This window comes from Camellia sinensis, chromosome 5, assembly GCF_055761805.1.
Source record: "Camellia sinensis isolate YWXY chromosome 5, ASM5576180v1, whole genome shotgun sequence".
Classification (NCBI taxonomy): domain Eukaryota; kingdom Viridiplantae; phylum Streptophyta; class Magnoliopsida; order Ericales; family Theaceae; genus Camellia; species Camellia sinensis.
Window position 1 is genome coordinate 117,150,154 of NC_138965.1, and position 26,438 is coordinate 117,176,591.

At 36.3% G+C, this 26,438-nt stretch overlaps 1 long non-coding RNA gene across 2 annotated transcripts; it reads right to left on the reverse strand.

Moving 5' to 3' along the window:
* Positions 1 to 1,162: 1,162 nt before the first annotated feature.
* Positions 1,163 to 5,383, reverse strand: LOC145790823 (uncharacterized). Of its 2 annotated transcripts, XR_014330053.1 has the most exons (3): positions 5,335 to 5,383; positions 1,910 to 3,658; positions 1,163 to 1,647 (listed from the first exon to the last, which is right to left on the reverse strand). It is a non-coding gene; the product is annotated as an uncharacterized LOC145790823 (long non-coding RNA). The 2 variants fall into 2 exon arrangements; XR_014330052.1 differs by lacking the exon at positions 5,335 to 5,383 and having other exon boundaries at positions 1,910 to 4,162.
* Between the last annotated feature and the right edge of the window lie 21,055 nt (positions 5,384 to 26,438).

Genomic DNA, 26,438 nt, shown 5'->3' on the forward strand with positions numbered 1-26,438 from the left:
GCTACCAAACTATTTAGTAGCCAAAAGTAGGTCTTTGGCGACTAAAAAGTAATTTAGTCGGTGAATCCCCTGTTTTTGGCGACCAAAATTTTGGTCGCCAAAGGTATTTTATAATTTTTTTATTTTCATTCGGCTACCAAACTATTTAGTAGCCAAAAGTAGGTCTTTGGCGACTAAAAATTCTTTTAGTCGCCAATTGTGATATGTTTAGCTACTAAAAAATTTTTTAGTCGCCAATTGTATTTTTTTTAGCTACTAAATTTTTTTTTGTCGCCAATAATCAACATTCCCCTACTAAAAAAAATTAGTAGCTGAAATGTTGACTTTTGCCGACTAAAATTCATTTTGGTAGCCAATTCCCACACTTTTGGCGACTAAATTTATTTTGGTAGCCAAAAATGGTCGACAAAAATGTATTTTCTTGTAGTGTAAGGTTATACAAACAAAAAACTAATAATTATAAACTATACCTTTACTTCAAACTTTCACCAGAATTTCTCTATGTTTCATCATACTTCAATTTGTGTTTTAATGTGATTCTTCTATAATTTATCGATAAAAATTTAAAATGTGCTCAATTGAGTACATTTTAAGGGTATTAAAGAAATTGCATTTTTTACCTCTTAATTTTTATTTAAATTTCACTTTAGTCACTCGAATTTTTTATGGTAGGATGCACTGCTGGAAAAATGACTTTTAGCGGCGTTTTAAAAACGCCGCTATATGTATGAAAAACGCCTCTAATTCCTTTAGTGACGCTTATCACCAAACGTCGAGGACGCGGCCGTCGCTATAAGTTTATGACGCTTTAAAAACGTCGTAAAATTAGTATAGGCGGCGTTTGCCGCTAAATGCGATAAATAATGATAAAATGACGTCATTCAATATTTAACGACGTTTTTAAAACGCCGTGATAGATTTTTTTTATTTTAAAAAAATGTCCGTTGGCACTGTAGTGGCGTTTTGAAAAAACGCCGTTATAGCTCTTTTTAAAAAAAAAAAAATGTTCTGAATCTGTTATATTTAACTAAAAAACATACCTGTAATAAAGCTGAAAAATAACAATAATATGAATAAAATTTTACAGTTACTTCAATATATTGACTAAATAAACATTACATGATTGTGTCTGAACCAAAATGAAACAACAAACACAATCAAAAAATAAAAAGAAAAAATAGGTTAAGTCATTTGCTTGCACATGCAGATGCAATGGAATAGTCAAGCATATTACACATCATTACAATGCAGAATAGGGATTCGTATTCAATTAATCATAATAGGTTCATGTACAACAAAGACAATTTTGAGCAGGATACATTCCCAAATCCCAGTCAACACAAAGGAATGCAGAGAGCCCGGTGAACAGTGGCGCTGACACCTTCTCCAACTTCTTCATATAATTTGTAATTTTCTGCATCATAATCCTTCACCTTTATCATAAAATGAAATTTAGTAAACCAAAGCAAAGAAGAATTGAGCATGATGCCCAGTAGTTTAAATGGGAAAATCAAGAAAAAGAATCCCTAATACCGCTTCTCTATATTCTCCAATAGCATGGAAGGAAGAAGCTCTTAAATATAAACACTCAATGTTTGAGCTTTCAAGCTTAACCCAACGGATAAATCCTTGATGGCATTCCTGCAACTACTGGGCATATCCAACTTAAGGATTAGAGTTAGCTGAGCTAAGCTGTTCCAATGGTTTAGTATAGATTTCAGACAAAAAAAAAATAGCATTTGAATTATTCATCAATTTCAGACTAAGATTTCTACCTGACATATACAATTAGTATGGCTTTTTAAACATTAACTCAATGTTGTCTTTTAGATCTAGATTTCCGAAATGGATTTGTGAGTTTTAGTTGTGACCAACTAAAAATTAATGTAAAATTTTATCATACACCAACCTTCTACACTGAAGTTGAGCTGACTTCCAAGGCGGAGGACTGGATTCTGAGGGTATAAATGAGAACCAACTGCATTCTGAAGAAATTCACAATTTAACAGTGATTTTAAATTGCAAAGAGGACTACATAAAAAATACCAGAAAAGGCTTGCACTGAAATATTATCTTACTAACCCTCAACAAATAAAGTAACGAATAATGTGTTCAAACACCAAAATAAGAGTATTATCAACTTCACTTTTTCATTATTACCACACAACATGATTGAAGTTACCAGTGTGTGTTTGAAGTTACCAGTGAGACCAAAATGACTACGGTTGGAGCTGTAATTAAAGTTATAGTTTACCTTGAACTTAACTGAAAATCATGACTTCACATAGAACAAAAACTAGAAGAAAAAACTCGAGTCAGGAAAAAATCATGTCTTGTAAATGACTTTGAGTAAAAGTAGACATATACAATTTTCGAGCTGATTTTCTTTTGCATTGGAATCAAATATATAATGGCTTTGAGTAACATATTATATTACTCATTGTTTTCACAGTTAATTAATATTTCAAAACTATCCATTTTATATAGTTTATCTGATTTCGAAACTATTTGTCAAACCTTTCTCAAACCTATCGAGTCTTTTAGATTGCGAGGTATAAAAGTATGACCCCACAGAAATAGGAGAAGAAAGGGCTAAACTAATCTGAAATAGACAGGGAACTTACGCAGTGAAAGTGTTTTGGGGACGGAATAGATGGAACATCCTCAGGATCACATAAAAACTTGTAAATTTCATCGAATGTTAGGTAACAAACCTTAATGTCATCGTAAAAAGTCACATGTGTAAGCGGTGGGAAATATGGTTTCATGGCATGTTTATGTGATGGGAAATATGGTTTGCTTTTTTTTTTTGATCCGTTGCTGCTGGCATGGATATGAGACCGAGGAATGATATGAGACCACTAAGGATCTAGAGTGAAATTTTTCTAAAATTTCTTAGAGTGCTACATTGTGTGGTTGAGATTTACTGGCAAGTCACATCACACAATGTAGCACTCTAGAAAATTTTAGGAAAAAATCACTCTAGAATTGGTTCAAGTCTGGACAGTGGTACGAATATCAAGTGTGTCAGACAAGGCACGTCTTGTAAATGCATGCTGCCTAGATACCAAGCCTTAAAATCATGAATACCTCTTCAACCAATTTACAAACATCAGGAGAGAGAGAGAGAGAGCTATTGGATTCTCATAACATTTAATTACGTAGTCTCCATAAGTCTTAGAACACATTTTGCACTGAAAGAACAAGATAAATTAATAAATTACACATTTAAAAGCAACTTACAAAATCTTATAACAATGGAAATGAACCATAGATTTGAAGCACATTGCTCGCACCACCTAACAAGGAAAAACAGAATGCTTTGGCATTAGTAGAAGTGTTTCACGTAAAACAGAACCCAAATTATTTTAAACGTATGCTTGAACCTGTTCTGCATCTAGATGTATTTCGCCACATGAAGAAACCGAAGATTTCACAAACTTCGAAAGTAAGAAAAGTTCCATTTCAACACTTCCCACACAATCATCTAGCTTTGAGTCAATCAAAAGAACAAAACTAGAGTAATGCACACCAGGTATATTACAAGTAAAATGTATTCTATAAGCTTGAAAAACAGTGCCATCGGGTTTTAATCCCCATGTTCCAGAGAGTGCATGGACACAGGTTGTCCCATGCAATTCCTTCCTTTTTGTTGTTCCTAAAGACAACACAAAGAAACACAAAATAGCTTTAACACACAAGATGATAAACATATTAGCAAAGATAGATAACTAAAAGCTCAACAGCCCAGCCTAAGCGTACATATGGGCTATCATCCAAGGTGCAATTTTTTTAAAAACCAGTAAACACCCTGCAAACAGCATTGAAATTGAGAAGAAAACCAAAACAAACTGAATGGTGTAACAACTTGCAAAGGCATCAACCATTACTAATGCTATCTACTCTAGGGTATGGAGGATGTAGCATCAACGCTTTATCATGTCTGTACATATACTAGCAAGTACAAGCAGATGGAGGTGTAGTTGAACTTTATTGTTTTGAATTGAAATGCTAGCTAACAGTTTGCTAACCAGCACTAACATCTCACTAGATTTTTTCTATTACTGCTCAACTATCTACTAGAGTCAGATTTTGACATACTAGTGCATGTCAGTGCTCGATTTTACAAGCCATGTCATTAGTGGTGGATATGTAAAATGAAGTGATATGTGATGCACATTTACCTATAATAAAACTAACACATATAAAATATTAACTCCCATTCAAACACCTGTAATGAAACTAACATATAAAATAATAACTCCTATTCAAATAACAAATGAAGCATTAATTCAATTTCTCATTCAATTAATATTCAATCACCATTACCCACAAAATAACATATATCCAAAAATCATATTTTAACATTAATCACAAACTAACATATATCTAAAAATCACAGCGCACCAAAAGATTCTTTCCCAGTAGAAAATTGCCAATGTTTTCTATTTCTAGGTTCTTATCTGATTCTAGTATGTCTTTAGAATATGATGAATACAAAATCACAATCCATTCTAAGATATTAATACATAGCTGGAAGTACATCCTTCTTTTCCTCTGAAATATTCCACCTTCTCAGCAAACAACTGAAATACATCCTTCTTGGCAGCTTGTTTCTGAAATTATGATAAAAAATTAGAAAACAAAACAATAACTCATAACTCAAATTATTCATGATCTATGATAATAAAAGGTACCAAATCAGCCAAAATAAAACATTCTCTAACAAACAGTTCAGCACATTCACTAGACATACATGATACACCAGTGTCAAGCATGAATGCGTTGTGACAAACTATTTTTTAGTCACATAGGAGGAAACAATCAAAATTAAGATAGGTGCATCTAGCAGTGGACACAATCAAAATTAAGATAGGTGCATCTACCAATGGATGCTATCAGAATTCAGAATACTTCACCGAAGGGAAGGAAAAAAAAACTAAAATAATAAAAGAATAATAATAATACTTGACCAAAAAAATAATAATAATAATTGTCCTATAGCAACACTACATTAGGTAAGGGTTATTAGAGCATAATAAGATATATCTTTAGATTTATCTCACAGAGGCTGCCGAAATGAGGCTTAGAACCTTCTGAAGGATGCCAAGCATAGAGAGAACTTTGGCTATAGAAAATAAAACAAAATCACTGATGCACACATCATAAAATAGTAATTAAAATAAGTGACGACCTTTGAAGTGGAACATATCACACAATGAGATGATTTAGGCTAAATTAGATTGTTCAAGAAAAGTAAATTTGTTAATGACTGGTAGAGTACCTTATGAAGAAAAATAAGTACTCAGGAAGTCGCTAAGAAAATGGCAATACCTCAATCTCAGTAGCCTTGAAATCCTCTTGTAAAACAGATAGCAGTGCAGAAATCACAGTCTACAGAATAAAAGTAACTTTGCAATATTAGAACCACATAATTCTGAAATTAATATATCAAACTTGAGACAAGTAAACAGTCCCCAAGAAGAAGATTTATGGAAATCAAATTAGAAGTGCAGACAAGTTATTCGCATTAGCAGCATTAGAAGCTTTACGGCTTGACCAGAGTAAGATAAAAACAGTATGTTGGGATCAAACTTGTGAGTCTTATTAATGCATAGCCCATTTTTTACTTTACCAGTAAAAGGCATAATTCTCTGTTTAAACATAAATGTTCAAAAAAAAAAAAAAAGAATAGAATCGAATAGGCAATGAGAGAAACCATACCAAATAAAAAAGCATTATAATTATTGTTGTAGATTATCTAAACCAAAAAGAAACAGCATCCTGTCCATTTTCTGTTTCACTAGAAACTCCCAGACACTAGAAATGCAATGAAATTCTTAGCTGTGTTGTGGTGAGCATGGTGGCTAAACTTCCAAAAGCATCACATGTTTTAATGATCTATTAATTAGAAACACTTGTACATAGCCCAAAATGCATAATTCGAAGCGATAAATATACAGATAATCACTAACTCAAGTTGGACCACTTCGCTCCATACACTTACAAATCAACACACAATTATATGGTTTCACAAATATCATATTGCTCAGTCCCACATTACTTTCTCTTTACTTTGTCTTCCTTTTTCTTTCTAATTTAAATTTTGGGCTGGTTGTAAAGAAGGGGTATAATCCCACCGACGAACACCTCATTCTCCATGTCTTTCCCTCGCATCTTTTATTCTTTCTTTCTAACAACAACAACAACACCACCACCACCACCACCACCACTACTATGTATATATATAGGAGAGAATTGCCTGCTCACTGTCGATCTCTAGGACAGTTTGTCAATTTGTTCAACCGTCTCAGTATATGTTGAAGTTATTAGAGAAAAACAATAGAAACCCAAGTGATAAAAACTACAAATAAGCTTGAATCATTGCCAATCTTTTTTGTTGAGAGGCATTGTAATTAATTTACTAAATTTGTTTCTTTGAACATCAATTATGGTTTCATTTCAACGGTCAAGGGAGAGGGTGAGGGTGAGGGTGAGGGTGAGGGTGAAGGTGAAGGTGAAAGTGAAGGTGGGTGGTGAAAGCCACATAAAGTGTAGCATTTGCAGATGTGTTGATTTGGAGGATGAGGATGGCATTTGCATTCTTGTGGCATTGCCTGTGCTCCCATGTCCAGACCGCACCAGTAACTATGGGGTAAAGGAGATTCGGAAACAATTAACAAAAGTGTTCATTTATTAACTTTATTAAAAATGAATAGTAATGAAAGCACTTTTTCTTTTTTCTTTTTTTTTCAAAGAAGACATTGAATTGATGAGAATTTTGAGGAAGATAACACAACTCTTATTACTATTAATCATTTTTGGCACCAACACTTATTTGTATCCTTATGAATAAAGGCGGCTATGGTAATCTCTTCACAAAGAGACTACAATTTACATTCTTCTATCAGACACGTAAAGAAGCAAAGCAGAGGATACACAAATTGTTCAAATATCAATATCTATTACTGTCTGTAAAAAAAATTATGCAAGAAATTGAATTAAGCTAGATTTTTTCTCAATATTGAATACAAAATCACAATCCATTCCAAGATATAATGAACTGTTCTATATTTTAGAATTCAAAATAATAATAATAATAATAATGTAACCAGATATTCTACCTAAATATCTAAGCTACACTGATTGATCAATCCAAACTGATGCTAATTTAGGGTAATAAAAAAACAGAGATTAAAATTCAACATGCTAGGAAAATTCAACATGCTAATTTAGGGGAAAAAAAACAAGCGAATCTGAAGCGATGGTGCTCACCTTGGTAGATGATGGTGCTCACTTTCCTCGCTGAACGAATCTGAGATTGAATCACCGAGCTTTGAAATCGAGAGAGAACTTCGAAATCGCCAAACGAATCTGAGATTGAATCACCGAGCTGAAGAAGGTTGAACTTCGAAATCACGTTCAATCGATCAATAGATCTTCAATCGATCGATCTGATCTAGATAAAACCTAGCAAACCTGAATCGAATGATTCCATCAGTAAGTATCATCTTCAATCGAACTTGACTATAAGAAGAGGTGAATCGAATACTTGAAGAGAAGGGTTGCAGATTAATCGATTACTAAATGAAGGGGTTTGAATCGAGAGAAACGAAAGGGTTTGAAGCAAGAGAGAGTGAAATCACGGGTGTAGTGAATCTTCTTTGATTTAAGCTTCGATGGATCTGAATCAGGTTTTGTTCAAATCGGGGCTTCGATCTGAATCTTCTTTGATTTAAGCTTCGATGGAGAGGGTTGAGAGAGAGAGATCTGTGCGCATGTATTAAGGGTTGAGAGATCTGTGCGTATGTAGGCTCTGATTCAAAATAAGGTTTTCACAAAAAAGGGACGCGTGTAGGTCACCACATTCGGAGGCGTTTTTAAACGCCTCCCATCATAAAACGGTGTCGTTTTGTTTAATAGAATATGCGGCGTTTATAAAACGCCGTTAAATACTAATAACAGTGATGTTTACAGAAACGTCGTTAACAAAACGCCACCAAATCCCCCTTTTCCTGTAGTGATGACAGGATGATTACATTAAAATGTATGTTGATGTTTGAGAATTTAATTGTTATAATTAGAGGATATCAAAGTAAACTTTGAGTGAAAGTTTGAAGATAAAAGGTGTAATCTATCAAATAAAAAAAAACATAAAATTTAGGGTAAATTATACTTTCTCTTGAGATTTAGAAAAAATATATTAAGCCTCACAAATTGGCATAATTATATTGAATTTTTTTAATGTTTTAATTCATATAACACTTATTTCCTTATCATTCGTAATTCGCTAGTCGTATAGATGAAAAAATAATATTTTTATATCTTCTTATACTGAATATATGCATTTTATCATATTTATCTTTGTGTTTGCACATTATCTGTGTCAATTTTGATTGCATTACACACCCATTATATTTTTTCTAAACTTTTACTCTAAAATTTATATTAGAAAAAATTCACCACCCTCTTGCGATTTGGGCCATTTGTACTCTACCTTAACGTAATTTTAGTAATAGGCTGAGCCACTTTATAATTTTGACTGCTTAGTATTTTGCTTCATCTACTACTATTATAAAAGTGTGAAGAGTTTTCATATTTTTTTAAATTTTTTTAAATCTCAATTTTATACTCTCAAATCTACTATATTTTTAAAAAGTCATGAAGAGTCCCATATAAACTAATTATCTCTTTATTTTTAAAGTTGAACACTCAAAAATGATATATTCCACAAGTCCTATATAAATATAAAAAAAATGCCTCATTTCTTATAAATAAATAAATCATTTATCTATTTTTTATATTGATGATAATTGAATAAAAAACTATTCAGCTTGTTTGGTTTTGATTTTTAGAAAACAGTTTTCAGAAAATTTTACTTTTTTATTTTTCATATTTTAACGTTTTCAATGAAATTTTTTTAATATTTTCAGTAATTTTTTTAATTTTTAGACACACCTAACATAATACACTTAAAAAGCATAATATTTGTAAAAAAAAATCTTTTAAAAATACACTAAATACCAAAAAATAAAAAATTCAGTAAATTTTTCATATTTTTGTGTATTTGTTAATTTTTTAAAATATTTTTTCATAAATATTTTACTGTTTAGATACATCTAAGTAAGGTGCAACTAAAAAAGTAAAAAAATTATTTAAAATTTTAAAAATATTCACTAAAAACAAAAAAATACAAAAAAGAAAAACTTAATTTTTTGAAAATTGAAACCAAACACACTGATTACTCTTTTTTATTTTTTAGGTCCACTTCGATATACATAATATTTACAATTGTCCATCATGGATTAAATCACTGTGAATAATTTTAATTGAATCTTAAAGTTACATGCGTTCATTCAAATCTAGACAGAGAAAAGCGCATGCGTTTATAAAACAGAAATTTGTATTGCATCTCAAAAATTTGCAAGTTATTTTTCATATACTTTCTTTTTATTTAAATCATATTTTATGAACCGTAAAATCTTGCATGGTACTTTAATAACTAAGATATGATATCAAAATTCTAAACAAGAATCACTTTCGTTGGTTTTATTTTTTAAATATATTTTTCAGTTTTTAATTTTTGATATTTTCTCAGTTTTTGTAATTAAATATACTAAAATTTCCCCATATTTTATATTTAAATTATAATTTTACATGAAAATCTAATATCTAATAATGTAAATAGAATTAAAAAGTAAAATATTGGTAAAAAAATTTATAAATTCAAACATGTACTATTTTTTATTATTATATTTTTGTTGTTGTTATTATTATTATTTAATATTAATATTTTTTTTCCAAAAAAAATACACAAGAAATTATTTTCTATGTGTATTTAGATTAAGTGAATCTAAATCTAAAAATAAAATTAAAAATTAAAAAATATTATATTAAGTGAATTTAAAAAGAAAATAAAAGAGTTATTAAAAAAATGGTGTCAAAGATTAAAAAAAATGAAAACCAAAAAATTCAGAATAAAAGTTTGAAAAGATATACCAAACAAAACACTATGGGTGTGTTTGGTAACGTTTACGTTTTCAGTTTATATTTACAAAAATTTTATAAATTGGTTTTTGTTTATTTTTAGAAAAACATAAACTATAAACGCGTTTGGTAATTGACAAAATGTTTAAAAAAATTTTAAAAATATAAAAAAGAGTGAGAAATGGCAAGTGGCGGCGGAAGACGGTGGTGGAAAGTAGTGACGGTGGGTGGTGGGTGGTGGCGGGTGGGTGGTGGTGGGTGGTGGTGGGTGACGGTGGCGGGTGGTGGTAGGTGGTGGTGGCAGGTGGGTGGTGGTGGTGAGTGGGTGGGTGACTGTGGCAAGCGGTGGGTGGTAGCGAGTGGGTGGTGGTGGCAGGTAAGTGGCGGATGGCGGGTGGTGGTGGGTGGTGGCGGGTGGATGGATGGGTGGGTGGGTGACGGTGGCGGGTGGCAGGTGGGTGGCGGATGGCGGGTGGTGGTGGGTGGTAGCGGGTAGGTGGCGGGTGGTGGGCTGGTGGGTGACGATGGCGGGTGGTAGGTGGTAGCGAGTGTGTGGTGGTGGTGGTGGGTGGTGGTGGCAGGTGGGTGCTGGGTGATGGTGGTGGTGGTGGTGAGTGGTGGTGGTGGTGGTGGTGGTGGTGAGCGGTGGTGGCAAGTGAGTGGCAGGTGGCTAGTGGTGGCAGGTGGTGGATGGTAGTGGCAGGTGGGTGGTGAGTGGGCGGTGAGTGGGTGGCGGGTGGTGGTGGCGGGCAGTGGATGATAGTGGTAGGTGGCGGGTGGATGACAGGTGGATGGTAGGTGGTGGTGGTGGTGGTAGTGGTGAGGGGTGGGTGGTGGTAGCGAGTGGGTGGCAGGTGGGTGGTGGTGGCGGGTGGTGGCTGGTGGTGGCTGGTGGGTGGTGAGTGGTAGTGACAGGTGGTGGTGGGAGTAGGTGGTGGTGGCGAAAGACGGTGGTGGAAAATGGTGGTGGGTGGTGGCTAATGTTGGGTGGTAAAAAAAAAAAAACTGAAAACTCAAAATGAAAACACATTTTTTGTGTTTTCATTTTTTGGCCAAATTTATAAACTGAGACCACTGATTTATAAATTAAAAATTTTACCAAACAAGTTTTTATTTGAATTTTTTAAATTTTTATAAATATAAACAGAAAACTAAAAACGTAAATATTACGAAACGGCACCTATAAAACTTCTCTTTTTATTTTTTTTATTTTAATCTTTTTTCACTAATTTCTAATTTTACACAAATTATTTACAAATTCCTTTCAATTTTTATGTGAATTTAAAAATCTAATTAAAAGTGATACATATGCACAAAAATATAACACTAAATATCTATACTATGACCAACTATTTAATTATGAACAATTAACTCATCATTATTATCTGTATTATATTATTACAAACGATTTCACATACTACTTTTGTGATATCTTATATATGTCAATGTCTATTTATATAAAAAATATAAATGTAAATTTATATATGTTATTGTATTCCTATATTGTCAATTTGTAATGTTATATTATCATTAGATACTTTAATTTTCTAATATATATTGCTTTATTAATATAGTTATATTTGTTAGGAAAAAAACTGTAGAATTGTATATTGTTTTTTTATCAATTTATGTTTAATACATATATACATGCATGCTATACAAATAAATATCCACAATAAACACTTTCAATAACAAACCAAAACTTTGCAAATCAACTCAATCAAGACAATTAGAGTTGTGCAAAATATCATCCAATCCATTAAAACTGTACCGATCTACATAAATTCACACCACTCTATCCGCTAACCGTAATTTAAATTTTAAATTTCATAATTTACCTTCGAAACCGCTCCGTTATAGTTAATACATATATATTTTTCAACCTATAATGAAATATCAAAATAAAAATGAATGTGAAAGAGATTTAATATGTAAAATTTATTACAAATTAGTAGTTATATATATGAAAAATATAATGTAAAATTAATTTGTATTATGTATTATGCAAATGCTTGCTAATTGGATAGAATATTCTTCAATCCGCTAATTCGTCCAAAACCACTCAAACTACAATTTGTTAATTCGTAAATCTGCTAATCCGTCATTCAGTTTATAATTTTATTCTCCAACCACTCGAATCACACCGCACACACCCCTAACGAAAATAATTGTACTTTTTTTTCCTCACAAAAAAAATCACAATATTGAGGAAAAAAAGATTTTGAAATTCATAACAATATGATATCGTCGCAAACTCTTACTCATTAACATATTTGTATTACAGTGAGTTATAATTGTGAGCAAGGAGAAAAATAAGAAGATAATGAAACAAAAATTACAGAAGATCTCTTGTTACATGCTATCAAAGTAAAGTTAGACAAATTAAAGTAAGAATTCTCTTATCTATTGTGAAATTCAAAAACAAATAATATACCTTATACACACATTTTAGTCGAATTATAAGAAAAAAAATGATGCTCAAACATTATCTTAGCAACTTAATAATGCAGAACGTAAGTACATCAAATAAAAAAGTACATCAAATAAAAAGTTTCGATCAATTTTTGTCATATGTTGATTACTTATAGATGACATAATAAATTATGTAACTTGGCAGTTTATGAAAGTAACCTTGTAAACATTATAAGCATGGATCTATAAATATTGTGAAAACAATTATGAAATTCCTATATCGATTGAAATATTAAAATACAATATCATTCCATTTTCTTAAAAAAAATTAATTCACATTTTCTACATAAATGAAAATATACTAATGACTGATGTTATATTTTTCATCATGCAAGATATTCATGGAACAGGAAACGAGACTCAACAACTCTAATATATAAAAATATATTACATATTGATATTAATGTATTCTTACACTAATAATATGCAAATAATATGTAATAGTGAATTTAATGAATTTGTATTATGAGGTAAATTATTAAACAAAATTGCATAATTATGCAATTAATTTGATACTTTCAATTATATTACATGTACGGATTATGAAAAATTGAGATGAGAAGTCGATAGAAATTTTTTTGTATAATACTATATTTAAAGGATCTGTTTATTGTTTAAGATAAGATTGTGATCTCAACAATTTAACTTTAAATTAATGTTTATATTTATAAATTTTCTCATTTATCATTTAAATTATTCAATCGAGTATGTATTCATTTCTTACGTAGTTATATTTTAAATACAGATCAATTTATTCATACCTACATATCATATACCAATTTAAGAGATACGTATAATTACAATACTAATAATTGATAAAAAAAAAAATCAGGAATCACGTGCAATGTACATATCCAATCACTAGTTTTATTAAAATATCCATCCAAAACACAAATAGTTTAAAGTCTTAAACTCGGTAAAAAATCAAATTTTAAAAGCAAAAAGAATAAAAGGACACTTTTTTCTTTTCCATCTAAAACATTAGCTACAGCTAAGTTAGAGGTGGCAATCCTAATCCGAACCCGCCCATATCCGCCGTAATATATGGGTTTATACCTGCTTGTTTATCAAGCGGGTCATAATGATGTGAAACTGGTTTGCTTGTATGGGTTTGAACGGCTTGTTAACGGGTCCGTGAGACTTGCCGGGCCTCGTTTAAGAATTAATTATTTTAATTTTTTTTATGAAAATATGTTTAAAAAAATAAAAATATATATGTAATAATTTATAATAATTTATAATTTTTTTTTGATTAAAACCTAAAGTTCCCAAATAATGTTGGCAACCGCTCAACTACATGTTCACTGGTTGTCAATTCCTATGTATATTTTATTTATAATATTCATGTTCTCCCTCTACTCTCTCTACTCATGTACATCTATAAATCGTCATAGAAGAACTCATAAAAATAAATATATACTGATATTGTTTGGATTTTTTATTGAATGTTCTTCTCCTTTTTTCTTTTTTCGTTTTCATTTCTTTTAAATTTAAATTCTAATCATTAAGAAAAAGAAATTCTTCTTGATTTTATTCCCATTTTTTATCTTTTTTTTTTAAAGGTTGTATTGAAACGCTCCCAAAATGATACAATAAATACAAACCATAAGCGAAAGAATAATAGAAATAATATGCTTTTATTCATCAAAGTTCGTATACAAAGATAACATATGCGATATACATTCACAAACTGTTCATCTTGAATCTACAGCATGTGTTACAATGATAAGAGAACTGAAAACTAAACATGTAATCATATTCCCTATAGGCTTATCTTTCAAAGTCATTGCTTGGTTGCAATAAAAGTGAGCCTAGCTCAAAACAGTTAAAACCCTTGACTATTCAAAATAATACAACAAAAAAAAGAAGCTCTTGCTCTCAAATGTCCCTCTATACTATTACATTGGTGGAGGCATATCACCAATACCTTAAAATAGTTTTTTTCCCAAATAGGGTGAGCCAAAACCTAGTACAATATATGAAATTTAACAAAGATATAATGTACTAGGGGCCTCACCTCTGGCCAGCTGGCCGCCGCCTTTGGCCATGGCGGTTGGCTGGCCTAGCTTTTCCTCTTGTGTTGTTGCTTTTTCTTTTATAATCTTGAGCCCCCTTTTGTTTTTCGGTTTTATCCTTTTACAGATCTAATCTCTAGATTTGATTAGGATGCTGTTTTGTCCTTTCGTTTTTGTTTAGGGTGTCTGTTCTCTCAGGTTTTCTTTGGGGTCTTTAGCTGTGTTTTCCTTGGGAGGTTTTAGATCTATCTTTGCTTCGGCCATGGTGTTCAGTTTCGGCCATGGATTTCGGTTTAGGGTAGCTGCGTTGATCATGGATGGGTTGGTTCAGGAACTTCATTCGGGCACTTCTACTGCGAGCGGGAGTTTGAGGGATGAAGGTTTCATAGTTGTTTAGGTTCTTCATTCGAGCGCTCCGTGCGAGTGGGAGTTTGAGGGGTGATTTCCGTTCAAATCTTTGGTGATCGGTGCTTTTGTTCGGTTAAGAGGTGAATGGCGTCGGGTCTTCTTAGAGGGGACTGCTCAGCGTTTGTTGGTGAGGATCAACTGAGGGAGTTGTTTGGGTGAGTAAACCGTGGCAGAAGTAGTTGGTAATTTGGGTTTTCAGAGTAATAGCGTGGCTGCTGAAGCAGCTCCATTTCCAGAGGCAGAGCAGCTCCAGCACCAGCGACAGTAGAGGAGGCACTAGCAGCTCCATGTCCAGAGGCAGAGCCAGTGGCTGCTGAAGAAGAACCTAAGGAGGAGGCCGCAGCAGCAGTACAGGAGGCACTAGTAACAATTTCCGGCGGAGGTTAAAGACGAGAGCTAGGAATTTGTTGAGCCAAGGAGGAGTAACCAGCAGGGTTTGCTGTCATGGGTGGTTCTCGACAGCAGTAGACGTGGGGCTCAGTGTTTTAGGTGTCAGTGCTTTAGGTGGTCTTCGGCAGTCGAGGCAGGTGTGGGTGTTCTTTGTGTATCAGTGTTAGGTGTGGGGCTCAAGAGTTTGAATTGTAGTTTTTTTTGGGTTTTTTTGTTGTTTTATTTGAATTTTAAAATATAATTTGTGAGGTCAAGGGGTCAGTTGTAAAAACGTGAGTAGCAGTAGTAGGAGAGTGAGTTTTTACTCTTCGAATCTCTCTCAATGCGTTTTTTTTCTTGTACCTTTTAAATTTCATGTTTTAATGGAATTTTTTCTTTGCCGATCAAAAAAACAATGCGCATATATAATGCCTGTAACAAAACATTCACACTTTATATAATCATAAAGTACCAAGTTCATATCTTAATCTATTTTCATTCAATTCATTTCAATTCATGAGCCAATTTCATTATAGTTTAACAACCGAACTGAGACTACAACTCAGTGGTTCTCCAATTAACACAATTACCACACAAACATTTCAATTTGCCATTTTACGAAAATTTTGTCCTGTGGGATCGGCACCCATGTATACGCGCGGTTTCGGGACTTTCACCCAGACACTCCGGCCAACTTAATTTCAATGGAATCCATCTCGTATCTCCTCCCAAACATGGAGTACATCCTCTTTCTCCTCCCAAACATCATACATATACACTGCATTTAAAATATAGTCATATTCAATGATAATCAACAATAGATTAGTTTTAATTCACTTAATCCTCATGTAATTTCTACAATAATTATAACTATCCTCAACCGATAGCCCAATACATATATTTTTAAACAGATATTCAATCTCAAGACAGAAAATTTATTCAAATTTCCACAGGTGTGAGGTAATACATATCCAACTCCACTGTTTATATCAACATTCATCCAATTTCATATTTACAACACCAATTCCATTTATTTATACACAATAAATATTTGAACCATTTTAGGGCAAGCTCAATTTCCCCAAATATCAACCTAAAGGTCAAAATCTACTATCTTTGTCACAATAGAAACTTATTTTCAAACCGCATAACCGTTCATAACACCTTTATCTTAGGAATTCCTCTTTTGATTTTATACCCAAACCCTAGGTTTGTTCATAACACTCTCATATCCCGCTATTGTTACACAACAACGAATAACTAAGTTAAAAACCATATGAAAGTGTAGAAAATCCCTACCTCAGAGAGAAAAGACGAACAAGGTAAGGATAAAACTCCAACGATGCACAAACCCAACTTTATTCAGATCAAAATGAAGATCTTGAGACACTCTACCTTTTTCTCAAACACACTAGGGTGGAGAACTCAATGGATCTAGGTGAAAATGTAGAGAGAAGATGAGTGTTAGAGAGAGAAACTCAAGATCTAGGGTTTGGGAGAGTTTTAGAGAGAAATGAATGAAAAAGTGATGTAAAAATGTGACTGTTATGAACTGATATACACACAGTCTGCTCGAGCATGAGAAGTGACACTCGAGCGTCAGACACATTGTTTCGCTCGACCGTGAGAAGTGACGCTCGAGCGCAGAATGCGCACTTTCAGAAGTTTTGTAGACGAAAGACATTGCTCGAGCTCAAGATTAGACGCTCGAGCGTAGAATACAATCTTCCAGTATTTGCAGGCCTGTAAAAATACTGAGAGTTTGCAAAGCCTGCTCGAGAGCAAGAATGGCCGCTCAAGTGGATGAGCAAAAATCTGGGCAACAAAGGTTTGGAAAATCAAACAACCAACATGTTCAAAATACACAACTACAATCCAATAACCACATTTAAGGAGGAATAAGGGAAAAAAACGACAATGAACAACATTCAAAAACCATAAGCCTGAGTCCGGAATGTAACAAGAGTCGGGTCAAAACCGGAATCGCTATAAGATGCCCCTCTTAAGGAATTTCGTCCCCGAAATTTCAAATCAAGTTTTAAAAAAACTATGTTAGAACCAACTACAACAATGATAACCATTCAATTCTCTTACCATGACTCATTTTCCGGTCATTCATTCTCTTTAACTCAATACGTAAGTTCCGACATTGACGCACAATTCATATATTCCCAAAACATTAACAATGTTTGTGATAAGCCCAATTTCCCAATTTTACGCAACATAAACGATGTTTCCAAAGTTATGCAACACATACAATATTCCATGTTCTCAAAACATATGCAATACTTATATTGAATTCATGCTTCCAAAACATCCATAACATGTACAATGTCCTTGTATTTCTAAAACATATACAATGCTTTTACATTTCATTAACATAATCAAAATCTCAATATATGTTCAAACATCAACAAATAAGTCTGGATATTTCTCACGAACTTCCAACTCATGCTCCCAAGTTGCTTCCTTAACTCCGTGGTGTTTCTACAATACCTTAACCAAGGATATCGTCTTGCCTCACAAGACTTGGTCCCGTGTATCCAAAACTCTCACCGGTCTCTCATCATACGAGGCATCCTTATCTACCTTTAAGTTGGTCCAATCCAACACGTGCGATGAATTCGGCTCATACTTCCGAAGCATACTAATATGAAACATATCATGAACCTCGAAAAATTGTGGCGGTATTGCCAAACAGTAAGCAACCTCTCCGACCTGCTCAATGATCTCAAAAGGTCCAATAAATCGAGGGGACAACTTCCCACTTTTCTCAAATCTCATCAAACCCTTCCTAGGTAATATCTTCAAGAACACATGGTCTCCCACCTCAAAAGACAAGGGTCTCCTCCTACGATCGGTATAACTTTTTTGACGACTTTGAGCTGTAACCAACCCTTTACAAATAAGTGCTACATTCTTCGTCGTTTTTCGAACCAACTCTAGACCCAACAAAGGTGCATCACCCACTTCAGTCCAACATACAGGTGATCTAAACGATCGACCATACAAGGTCTCAAATGGTGCCATGCCAATACTTGATTGGAAGTTGTTATTATAGGCAAATTCCACTAAGGGAAAGTGCCTCTCCCACGACCCCTTAAAATCAAGCACATAACCTCGAAACATATTCTCAAGGATCTGAATGGTACGCTTGGACTGCTCGTCAGTCTGAGGATGATACATAGTACTAAAGGTTAATCCAGTGCCCAAGGCACTATGCAAGCTCTGTCACAACCAAGCTGTGAAACGCGGATCTCTATCCGAAACAATCGTCATAAGGACCCCATGCAACCTTACTATGTCCCTAATGTAAAGGGCAGCAAGATAGTCTACCGAATCGCTCACAAGCATAGATATAAAGTGCGCCGACTTGGTCAACCGGTCAACTACCACCCAAATGACATCACTACCCCGTTGAGTCCTCGGAAGACCCACAACAAAATCCGTCGTGACATGCTCCCACTTCCACTCTGCTATAGGTAAGGGTTGTAATAAACCCGTTGGCATCTGATGCTCGGCCTTCACTTGTTGGCAAGTAAGGCATTTCAATACAAACGTTGTCGCGTCCTTCGTCATACCCCTCCATCAAAACTGGCAACTCAGGTCATGATATATCTTTGTGCCCCTCGAATGTGCCACAAGGTGTGAATAGTGAAACTCTCGGAGTACGTCCTCTCGGCAAGACTCTGACACAAATAGACAGTCTCGAGTCAGAATACACGTTCAAGCCTCTTTTCACCTTCCCATTGGAGATCTTTTCCCGGAGAGTTTTTACTTCAAGATCATTCTTTTGCGCTTCTAACACTCGGTTCACAAGTGTGGGTTGTGCAACTACTGTAAACAATATTGCAGACTCAACAGACTCACCAAGATGTAAGTCAAACTCACCAAGAGTACCCAACATCTCCCATTTTCGAATAGCGATACAAGCCACACTGCTAATTGATTTCCTACTCAAGGCGTCAGCCACAACATTAGCCTTTCCCGGATGATAATGCAACTCAAAATCATAGTCCTCTATGAACTCCATCCATCTCATCTGCCTCAAATTAAAGTCTTTCTATGTAAATAGATATTTCAAAATCTTGTGGTCAGAAAACACTTCAAATTTCTTCCCATACAGATAGTGCATCCAAATTTTCAAAGCAAAGATTACCGTCGCCAACTTTAGGTCATGAATAAGGTAGTTCCTCTCATGTGTTTTCAACTGCCACGAGCCATAGGCTACCACCCTCCCCTCTTGCATCAATACATAACCCAAACCTTCCCGTGAGGCATCACAATATACCGAATAGCCCAAACCCCTCTCCGGAATAATCAATACTAGAGCAGTGGTAAATCTAACCTTAAGCTTTTCAAACAACTTCTCACAAGTCTTATTCCACACAAATTTAATTCCCTTTCTCGTCAGTCTAGTTAATGGTGAGGCTAGCCTAAAGAAATTCTTCACGAATCTACGATAATACCCGGCCAACCCTAAGAAACTACGGATCTCAAAAGCAATTTTAGGTTGTGCCAAATCTTGCACTGCCTTTATCTTGGATGAATCTACAGTCACCCCCTCCTCGGATACCACATGGCCTAAGAACTTAACTTCTCTCAGCCATAATTCACACTTTTCAAACTTAGCATACAACTGGTGGGTTCTAAGCAATTCAAGTACCACCTGCAAGTATTCCTCATGTTCCTCCTCAGAGGGTGAGTAAATCATGATTCCGTCCACAAAGATGACTACAAAATAATTTAGGAACTCACGGAAGATCCTGTTCATCAAATTCATAAACACTGCCGGTGCATTGGTTAGCCCAAAAGGCATAACTAAAAACTCATAGTAGCCATATCGCGTACGGAATGCCGTCTTTGGGATATCCTCCTCCCTTACCCTCAACTGGTGATAACCCGATCTCAGATCTATTTTAGAAAAGTAATAAGATCCTTTCAACTGATCAAACAAATCATCTATACGAGGTATTGGGTACTTGTTCTTAACAGTTACCTGGTTCAACTTCCGATAATCTATACAAAGTCGCAACGCTCCATCTTTCTTTTTAGCAAAGAGAGCCGGTGTTCCCCAAGGTGAAGTACTAGGGCAGATAAAACCCTTATCTAGCAATTCCTGGAGTTGAATCTTCAACTCACTTAATTCAGCAAGTGCAAATCTATACGGTGCCGTAGAAACCGGTGCCGTGCCATACACTAAATCAATAGAGAACTCGATCCCTCGGTGAGGTGGCAAACTTATAAGATCCTCGAGAAAGACATCGGGATATGCACAAAACACTCTTGGCAACTCAACCCGAACTTCATTACACTTACCACCCAAGAAGGTTACAAGAAGACAACTAAGTTCACTCCGCCCACACGGATCATATACCGGTGATAAAACTCTATCCACCTGGTCCTCCAAGAAATAAAAACAATCACTTCTTAGGGTATATACAGTAATCCTCTGATTGTAGCAATCTATAACAGCCCGGTATGAAGACAACCAGTCCATACCCAATATGACGTCAAAGCTAGACATATCAATAAATACAAATGCAAATGGAAGTTGATGACCGACAATCTTTATGTCACAACCCTGACATCCTTGCTTCAAAATAACTTCACCACCGATAGATGACTCTACACAGATAGGAGATGCTAATTGAGCCAACTCTAACCCTAAAACTGATGCAAATGCAAACGAGATAAAAGAATAGGATGCACCCGTATCAATCAATACATTAGCAACTGAATTGCAAAATAAGAATGTATCTTCTGGCACTGTAACAGCATACACACGCTCCTTAGGTCTCTCTCAACTTGCTCACCCCTCAGAGCATAAGTCTAATGCACTAACTGAGCTGAAAAGGCTTCTTGATTGGCCCTCGAGGCTTGTGTTGACTATGCAGGCTAGTGACTCTATGTATGCCTCAAACCAGACACACCAGATGTGCCACCCAACTGTGGACAAAATCTCTTCATGTGCCTCGCTTGCCCACACTGATAACAAGTGAGCGACTGCCCTCTCCCTTGACTCTGGCCCTGTGAACGAGCCGCAGACAATGCAGACCATTGCCTTCCTCCCTCCACAGGCAAGCTAGAGACTTGTGGCCCAATTGACCACATTTGTAACAAGTAATATCTCCCTGACCACCCCTCCTAGAACCCGAACTTGGTACTGGAAAAGTGGACCTCGATTGAGCTCCTTGGGACTACTAGGGGTTAGAACTCCTCTGCCTCTTACTGTCTCCGTGATTGTCTTGGCTCCTCCTAGAGCCCCTCATTCTCTCATTTTCTATCTGCATAATGGTCTCAAGATGGGCCGTCGCCTTCACAAGGCGCCCATAATCTCTAATCATGGACTTGGCCATTCGAAACATGAGCCCGGTTCTTAACCATTTCTCGAACTCCAAACAACGACGCTCTTTAGTCGCTACTAACTCAGGTGCAAACCTAGAGAGGCTAGTGAATGTAGCCTCAAACTCAGCCCCTAGTGTGTTTAGCTGCACCAGCTTAGAAAATTGGTCTCTTAATTTCTCCCTAACTGTGAGAGGTAGAAAATTGTCCTGCGCCCATGCGCATATTTCTACCACTGACCCATATCCCCCTTGTAGACGTCCCCGAACGCCCCAGGAGGACGAATCCCGTTCTGTTCGTTTTGGGCTCGCTACAGTTCGGACTCTTGAATTGTCACGATTCTTAATCTGAACCAAAAAGTCCAAATCTGGCAAATCGTTTTGAGAAAACGGATTTTTAGAAAAGAAGTGCCAAACATGGATTGCTTTGCCAGATACAGAGTCGCCACCTAAATATTTTTTATGGGGAAATTTAGGAAACCCTGACTCGGTGCCAAAGGCCACGTGTCCGTCATCACCAAAGTTGCCTCGGCTCGGGAGCTTGGGTACGATTGGGGAAGGTCAGCTATGAGCACCTCCTCTCGTCTGATCCGAAGATCGGCCTCTACTAATCGTGATATCCGTTTTTGAAAACGTTATGTGTTCTTATTCTGGTTATTAGCCTAGAATTACTATGTTATGCGCACAACAAACAAGTATAGACCAAATCGCCTAAATTGGAACAAAACATTGCATGTTTGTTTTGAAAATGGTTTGCTACTCGCAAGTAGGCTAAAGCACGGATTTCAACGAGCTGTCCCAACTCAAACAATCCAACCTTCACCCATAGGCACTCAAGAAGTTTATATCACATAAGTATCTAGCCACATAGTAAGTATGCTGTCATGGCAACACTCACACTCATGTAAGGATGCTAAAGCATGAAAGCTTACCTAGTACTCCGAGCCAAGACAGAAACTAGTTAGTAATCATATGCATGATCCTAGTTCATGTTAAGATGGCTAATGCAACACATGCAAGATGCAGCTACAATAGGCTCGGCTAATCTATGGATGGCATATGATGATGCTACAACTAACACGTATTCAACTTGGAATTGAAATACAATGCAGTTAGTATGATGTGCCAAGCCCGGTGCATGCAAGACAAATGTATGGATGCATGCATGCATAGCATAAGGTATGCTATATTAAATATGCCCTAATACTAACCATCAAAGCAAGTAAGTAAAAGGGAGAAAGAAGTGGGGGTTGGAAGACATGCACGCACGCACCCACACTTATTACAAATTTGCCCTCGCTCGGAGGAACCAAAAGAATAATACAATTAACTAACCTACAAGCTAAATAATTATTACAGACAAATTAAACTAGTTAAGCAAATTAACTAATCTAAGAAAGCAGTAAACAGCCTCGGGAAGAGGGCCCAATGCAATACGTGTTCGGGTTTGCTCAGAAATCCAACGCCATGCACAAGTTTGCCTCTGTTTTCCCTGCTCTGCTCCTCTGAAAATTGCACAAGTCCTAGGGAGCACTCTATGGACACTGTGGAACACCACCGGCTAAGACAGAACACCACCGGCCATGTCCGGATGGTCATCGACCATCTGTAAAGCCATCGGCCAACAATGGATGGCCGATCAGCAGTATAGATGGCCGGCCGGCCAAAGCTTCCTGCAAAACCTGTTTTGACAGTAGCAGAGGGCAAAACATAGCATGGCAATGCATTTCAAGCAAATGTATGCACCACCACATCCCTTATCATATTTAAGACTCAAAGGGGTATGGTGTTCAATTCTCGGGCCACCAATCGCGCATTTCAATGCGTGATGGCCCAAGAAACAAAGTTGTGCATTTTAATGTCAAATATAATGCACACAAACACACAATGAACTCAACCTCCATCATACTCAATTCAAGAGGCAAAGCATGCATGCTTAATGTTATGCAACCTAGGCATGGAAGCTAAGCATGCAATATGAGCATGTGAACAAGCAATGTAAATATGCAAGCATGCAAGTTATGCAAACTAACAAGCATGCAAGATGGATGAGCATGCAACGACATGTGGGAATGGTCTTAAACCAAAATGGGCAGCTCTCAAATAGGCCCAAATCAGTGGCCAAAATGATGCAACAAAGGCATGAAAATGCACACACAAGCATGCATGCACAAGGACCTAAACATGGAGCGTAAGCCATCAACTCTTCAAGGCATGAAAGGGATGGAAAATGCAAGTATGCAAACATGGAATATGGACTGAAATGTGGTTTCCAATGATGCCAAATCATGAGAATAAGCCAAGTAAAGCATACTAGTGACCCACACACCCAAGGTTAGTAAGCTAGAATGCAAGACGACTATACAAATCATGGAAAACATGATCAAAACAACCATAACCAGACCTTAAGCATGGCAAAACAGTGCTAAAACCCTCTTGGAACCTAACCAAAATCATGCTAAAATGTCATCTCACAACATGATGCATGTTAGGCCAAAACATAGGATTGCAAAGCAAGCATATGATGCATGCGAGAGACCATTAAACCAAGAAAAAATAGATCTAAGGCATGCCAAAATATGACCAAATACCCACTGAAATGTGTCCAATACATGCAAGAATAAGGTGCTCCTTTGAAAGGCCAATAAGAGGGTTACTCTACACATGCAAGAAGGACACTCAACATGACCAAAAAAACTCTAAAAATGGCTTATGGGGGTCCTAAAACCCACTGAAAAATGCCTGAACCGAGCTCAAGAAGTTTGCAAATATAGGCCCCTTTGTAAGGCCAAAAATGCAAGCAAATAAGACAACAAGGAGAGGGGATGACCCTCTCCTTCTTAGGACCTTAAATCACCATCCTCACCACTGAAATTCCTCAAGATTTCAGTGGCGAGAAGGCCCAAACAAGGTGGTCCCGGAGCTCACCGAAAATAGCACAAAATGGGGCCAAACAAGGCCTAAAAGGGGGTAAACGACCCCAAACACAAAAGTGACCTTAATGAACTATCTTAAACACAAAAAAATAGAACTTTTTTATGTTATACACAAAGCTTAAATCAGCATGAAAGACAGGTCAAAAGCTAATGCAAGATTGGGGAAAATAAAGCAAAAGTGTTACCCTTGAAGAACACTTCAAGAACAGCAGGCCCAGCCACTCTCTTCTGACCAAAATCAGTCCAAAACCTCAAGAACAAACCCTTAATGTCTCTCAAAGTTGAAGTAAGGTGTAATGCTATGTGTTTTAGTGCAAAACTAAGAACAAACACACATTTTAGGCCCTCAAACACACACAAAATGAAGAGAGAGAGGGAGATATAGAGAGAGAGGATGATATATATCAGATATATATGTGTATAGCTCTGGTTTTTTGCTGAACCCAATCAAAGGAGAAGGGAGGTCTCTTATATAGAGAGGTCTCTTATATAGACAAGGGAAAGCTTTGAAGCTTCTTAGAGAAGCTAAATAAGAAGGGTCAAGGGGGTCAAGGTTTCCTAGAGAAACTAAGGTAAAGGTGCAAGCTTCTTGGGGAAGCTTTGACAAAGGGTCAAGCTTCCTCAAGAAGCTTGATCAAAGGGTGCAAAAGGTTTGGGTCAAAAGGGGTTAAAGGTTCAAAATAGCCACACATATGCACGGGAGAGAGGGTTTGTGCATCCCAGCTGGCACAGCTGGCATGCACCATGCCTGAAGGGTGCAAAAGGGTAACACCGGCCACGAAAGGAAGCCATCGGCCAAATAAATGGCCGGTCGGCACAATAAATGGTCGGCCTGCTATTTTTTCTGGCCGACCGGCTAAATAGATGGCCGATAGGTGGCTGCCAAGGTCAAAAAGTGGCTGATGGGTGTCCAGATTGAAGCTCCGGAAGTTAGATTTCCAATGGCGCAAACCTTGCATTAAAATTCCTCCTGTGCAAAAAGTTATGCCCTTTTTGGTGAAGCCGCGCAGATTCGATCCAACCGGAATGATGCCCAACTTCAACCAATCATATCTCCTCCACCCGAACTTGGCTTTAAGAGATTCTTGAGTGAAAAATGAAGCCCCGGAAGTAAGCTTTCCAACGGTGGTGGCCTCATAGCTAAAATCCAAGTATGCAGATGAATAAGTCCGATTTACCGAGGGCTGCTCGACCCTCTTCTACCCGGATTCATGCTGAACTTCTTCTCCAACTTGGTTTCCCCCCTCTTCTCCTCTTTTCCTCAACTTCAAACCCCTAAGTAAGGTGTTTTGAAATATTTTTCAAAGATTTCATCTCTCTTTCATTCGTTTCCACTTTGTCCTTGCTTGGTTCATCGAAAAGCGCATTATTTGACAAAAATGTGAGCCTCGGAACATTGTAGAAACTTTATTTCAAAAATGTTTTGAAAGACAGGGTTTTAAGGTCTGAAAACCATCCAAAATAGCTTTGGTCCAAAATGGGGTGTGAAGTTAAGATTTGTCTCTCTCCTTGTCGAAGAAATTGAACCTTTGTCCTACACACCTTTTACCACCAAGTAGACCATCAGTAACGCCCAAGTCTTAAGGGCGGTCAAAAATGGGGTGTCTACACCCCTTTAGTTGGAATGACGCCACGGTTACCCTCAACTGGTCGTCCTCGATGCCAAGCATCTCGAATGTCTTCACTATTTGCTCTAGCCACTCATCTGCTTTCAGTGACTTCTTGGGATCACCCAAAAACTCATCCGGATTTAACCGGAAAAACTCTCTTTTCAGAAAAGATAGCCCTGCTTCAGCTACTTCGGCCTGGACTTGATTATCAGCCTTGAGAATGTCCATGGATTCTAGTAATTCTCCGGCCATTTCGCGGCTAAGGCACTTATGGCCTGTTGACCCACTGGTTCGACT